Here is a 5439-nt window from a genome sequence, read left to right as displayed (position 1 = left end):
AGGTTGAGAGGAATGACAGGGCAGACTTTATGGTCTTGATGGCCATACTTCTCCTTCCTAATGACATATGCACGATGTATCGTACGAGAATGCACTGACCTGACCTGATGGTACTGGGAATAATATTTATTGTTTTTGTCCTTTTGCTATCTATATGCAAAGACAAAATCCATGCCCCCAAGTCATTGCGTGTATTTGTACTTATTTTTTCTCACAGGCTCCTACAGCTTCTTTCCTCGAGTGAAATTAGAGCGACCAGGGTGATGTGGGTCTCTGGCTGGCTATGCCTGGGCTGCCTTTTTGGCTGCTGCAACTTCCTGTAGATCCGTTTGGATGATGAGGGTAGGTCCAGTAGTCATGATGAACTGGGCCAGTGTACATCCCTTTATGCAAGCTTACTCTTCCTGACGGTCCAAGTGTCGAACCATGCCATGATGCAACCCTTCCAGATGCTTGCTACTGTCCATCTGTAGTAAGTTCCAAGAGAATATTCCTTGCCATCCTGAACTGCCACTCAATCTTCAAGGACGTAGAGGTGTGAATGGGCTTTCTTTGTGATGTGCATCAATGTGCTGATCCAAGACCGCTCTTCAGAGATGTGCCCAGCCCAGGAAAGATGCTTTTGACTCTCTCCACCCCGTTCTATGTAGACATGGTTTATGGATCCTTTTCAGTATTTAATCTCTCTTCCAAATTCCACCATCAGGGTTCTTGGTTTTACTGACGTTGATGATTCAAGGTTTGGTTGTTCTGGCAACCATATTTGTCAGTTGAACGATCTCCTCTAAACAACTCTACCTATACTTAAAAACCAGGCTATAGAAACAGTTTCTGTAAAGCTCATTTACGTAGAATTTCAATGTTCTATGGTTTTGAGCATACATAAGACAATGACTTACTTGGCGCGTGACTGTACAGAGAGCCTATTCACTTAAACCAGGTTTGAGGCCTTGAATTTCAATACTCTTACTCCTTTCCTCATATGTCTGTGTTTGTGCACTGAAGAAGATGAGGAGTTAGGTGTTGGGATAGCATGACAGATTGGTAAGTACATTTGTATTGTGGACGTTTAGGTTCCTTGCTCTGATTAGTTAAGTTGAATGGTGCTGACTTTGGCATTCAATGTAAAAATGTGGCCATTCAACAATCTGTATGTTCACTGCCCAAAATTGGGTTCAACTGGTGGACTATTTTTCCCATTTGTGTTTGTATATGACCTCTCCTCCAGTGTTAAGGTTATTTACATATTTGGCTCGGTATTCCATCCAGAATGAATGGGGAAAGTGTTGGTGCTTTCCACAGTCAGCGCTTTGCTGCGACTGCGAGCGTATTGTGGACCTGTTGGGTGACATAATTTTTGGAAACACAATTTTTGACTACAAACCCAATTTTGTACCACTAGTCCTTCCATCCCGACTTGATATAATGAACGTAACTTGAGTGCTTTAGGAGGACAACAACCAACATATAGTGGCGGTGCTGTTCCCATACACTTGTCTCCTGGAAATAGCAACATTGGGAATGATTACATATCCTTTGTTGTACCTAGAATGGAGATATAAATCTCAGCCCCGACGAAGGAATAGTAAAAGCCTCAAAGATCCTACAAGTACAACTAATTTCCTGTTCCAACACACAACGCAACGATCCCGCTGTCGATTACTGCAGTTTAGAGTTGCATTCTTCCTTGAAGATTGTCAGAAATTACCACACCACCGTCCTTTGTTGTCATAGTTCCGTCTCGTTCCTCAGATTATTGAGTTTGCAAGTTCTGAATTGGGAGGTAGAACAAAAAATGCCCTGATTCAACTCATCGGTACCTGCCAAGCATCTTCCTGGAGTATAACATGAATGGGTGACATGTTGCGCCTGTCGAAACCCTGCTTCAGTCTGATTCGTTGTGTAATTTTATTGTCTGGAGCGCTTCGCCATCACTTGTTTGAACTTCAGCAGGAAGACGGTAACCTCACGAACAATGTCTGTTCAACTTTCTTGTCCTACTGGAATGATGGCAAGACTGAACCATCTAGTGTGCCCCAAAAATAGTTGGAATCAAGGAGATCTTAGGTCAAAGTCCGATCAAATTAGTGCCAAAGTTCTCCTACCAACTGTTGCTGGTTTGCTCTTCTATCCCGATATAAACTCCTGATATACAATGTGTTGTTACACTAAATTGACGAACCAGCTTAAACCCATTGCATTGCACCTTTTAGAAACGAAAACAAGAAAAGCCCACAGAACCCGCCCCCCCCCTCAAAAAAAAAAAAAAAAAAACTCCCTCTAAGGGAACCAATACACAAACCCGGATATCATATAGAAGTATTTTCCAACGAAAGCATCTCACCGTTCCCAGCTTTATAAGGTGGCAACACACAGCAATAAAATCCAAGATAAGTAACATACCAAAATAAGTAATCCGTGCTAGCTGGACAAATCAACGATGTTTTTAACCTTTTATACCTATATGGGGATGGCAAAATTCAATTTTCCGAAACTCATCCACTGCAGTCCTTCAATAGTTTTTAAAATCATAACATAATTTAAGAAAGGAAATAAATTAGATTGCTATGAATAATTATTTTATCTGCATCTTTATTTTGACAATTCGATACCTCAAATTTCTGGATTTCAAACAACTCTATTCCATAGTTACTTGAAGCGTCATCACTCCACATAATAAAACTAGACACAAGGTCCTGGCCGTAACTCAGCTGGTCAGCAGCAGCATCTATTGAGCAAATGGAGTGGTGACATTTTGGGTCAGGACCCATCTTCAAAAACGCCAGCGTTCCATTTTATCCCGAGATATTGCCCTGACTGGCTGTGACTCCCAGCATTTTGGGTTGACCTTTGGAATAAACCAGCATCTACAGATCTTTTTTATTACAGTTGAAATATTAACTTTTTCTTCTTCCCACTCTCGACAAGATATCCAGTACAGCTTTTAATCCAATTACAAATGACAAATAATAACAACAATCAACATTTGGAAGGACGGACTTCTGCCAAAGAAAAGCACCCTGTTAAACGAAGGTCACGCCCACAGAAAATGGTTGAAATAATGTCATTATTTCTTACTTTCACTTTCTAACACGAGAAAAAAGATTTTGTTTTGCGAGGGCCATGCAGGAAAAATACCACATTTGAAAAGTGTCATTCAACACTATATGAACTCCAAGAAAGCTTAAAAATTTGCAGTCAGCTGGGGATTTTAAAATGCGTGAATACACAACTATCCTCGGTTTCTAAAATAATTGAACTTATTTTGCTCAAGTTCTTATCATAAGAACACCTTTTACCAGCACTAATAACACACAATGTACTTTATGACTCTTTAAAAACATTTTGTACTTTGACGACTCTTTGGTTTAGCCATACCACTATTTTCGATACTAGCCCCCAAAAATGTAAGAAATCCTAAAACATGAATTTCATGCCAACCAAGAATCTTTAAAATACCCTTGGTGGAGAAAAGCTTCTTGGGCAAGTAATGCGAACATGTTGACAAGAAAATGGCACATTAGGGATGTCATAAGCAGCAAAAGTGAAGTTTATGCCAAATATATCAATTAAGCAGATCACTACGAACACAATCACAAACATCAAATTTAGATATGTTAAGATAAAATGTTGACAGTTTCCAATCATATGGCAAAATAATGTATTAATAATGCATTACATGTCAATACTGCCACCTCTTTGAATAACTGCAAAAAGCAGCCCAAACGCTATTTCTTTTTTTTCCACAGAAAACCAAATTTAGTCATCTACAAAGGATTTTTAATGTCTTCCATCCCTTCACATATTTAATTCAAAAATCTACTAAACTATAAACATCTCGATTTGATGGCAACTAATTATGCTCCAGGGCTTTCAATCGTTAATATTGCTGTTTAGTCTTATGACATATTTGACCAAAGTCAAATAACTTTTCCTTTTTATCGTATCTCCTGAGCTTATTGTTTAAAGTTATTTTTAATCTTTCATGAGTAATTGAAAAACGATCCCAAAATTGCAAATCAATCAATTGCACTGATAATCGCGCAGATTTCGAAACTAAGAGCTATGCTTCAACAAAACTAGCATCGAATTTGATAACGTCACAGGCAAAGAACCTGAATAGAAATTGAAACAAAGGCCTCCTCTGCTGCAAACTTCAACGAGTAAGATATATTGTATTGTAGCAAAAACGTCCTTTAACGTACACAATTCTAATCTTATGTATTTAACAATTACAATACAATACCCATCATCCAAATGCAAATTACAGCAAACGCTATTTTGCAGTATGAAAGTTGCAGATAAGTGAATGGCGTCCATCAAGATTAATTTGCTGTACAAATGTATAGAAATATTTGAGAACTCTGCTGGGTTGCGGATTCATTTACTGTCGCGACCCAGATATTTTATTGGAAGTCACACAAGCGTAATCTTGCAATCATGTAAAATGTTAGAAAAAATCGGAATTATTTGACCTTTTATTGCTTTGCATTTTGCATGCTTTGATGCGATCTGCATTTTGCAAAAAAATCCCAAATGCTTTTAAGCAACCACCACAGCGTTTGACACAACATTCGTATTCAACGAGGGTGGTGGCCAAAAGCTAAATATACATGCTAACATTATGTTCTAAATAGCTCTTATGTTGAAAACTGAAACCATGTATGATTGCAATAATTCATTAGCTAAGAAGTAATACGCAATTTTCATGTCAGATGTTAATAATCCAAATAAAACATAAAACTATAATAGTCCTCTTAGTCCACGTCGGCGTACCCTTTCAAACCATTTTATATTGTTGCCCCCACCCTCACAGCTTTTACAAAGGGGCAAAGAGAAATTTGAATTAAATTTGGCCGAAATATCTCCAGTGATCATTGTCTTTTAATTGCCAATCGTGGTCTGTGTCACTGTTGTTGTAAAATTGAGTATAACACAGAAGCATGTTGCAATGGACAATCGCTGCCGGCTCCAGAGCCGGTGACAACCACCCCCGGCTTTCAGCGCATCTCGACACTTGGGGGGAAATAGGGCGAGCGACGACAACGCTGCTGTCTGTCGGCCGCGGCTACCGCACCTCGGGTTTACCAGGTGTCATCCAGGGGGAGAGGTGCTATTCCGCCGGCAGTAAATACTTACAGCCCTCCGACTTGCCCACAGCCGCAATCTACCCCGCCTCGTCTGGTCTGGTCTAGTCTAGTCCGGCCTGGCCTCGCCTCACCAGCAGCGCACGGGTTAAACCACCGTATTTACTAATTCCACATCCGGGCCCTGCCACAGGACAACCGGAAGGAAGTGCGCGGCTCAGCCCGCCTCCTGCTGACCCGGGCCCGCTGTGCGCCTGCGCGGCAGCCCGACGGTTGGTCCGTTGGACTTCAACCCGGCGCTCGCGCTGGAGCGGCCGTTGGGTTCGGAGAGCGCATGCGCGGCGGGGGCGTT

The 5439-nt window shown here is 40.9% G+C and overlaps 1 protein-coding gene across 8 annotated transcripts in view; it reads right to left on the bottom strand.

The window, feature by feature from the left end:
- herc1 (HECT and RLD domain containing E3 ubiquitin protein ligase family member 1) overlaps positions 1-5240 on the bottom strand; it is a 281473-nt gene extending 276233 nt beyond the window's left edge. For all 8 annotated transcript variants that reach the window (XM_055662723.1, XM_055662728.1, XM_055662725.1 and 5 more), the window contains exon 1: positions 5140-5240. The gene's annotated coding sequence lies outside the window, so the exon portion shown is untranslated. The remainder of the gene's footprint in view (positions 1-5139) is intronic.
- Positions 5241-5439: the final 199 nt, after the last annotated feature.

Source organism: Leucoraja erinacea, chromosome 36 (assembly GCF_028641065.1).
Source record: "Leucoraja erinacea ecotype New England chromosome 36, Leri_hhj_1, whole genome shotgun sequence".
Taxonomy (NCBI): domain Eukaryota; kingdom Metazoa; phylum Chordata; class Chondrichthyes; order Rajiformes; family Rajidae; genus Leucoraja; species Leucoraja erinaceus.
Note: the sequence above shows the minus strand (reverse complement) of the source record. Positions and strands in the feature narration are given on the sequence as shown.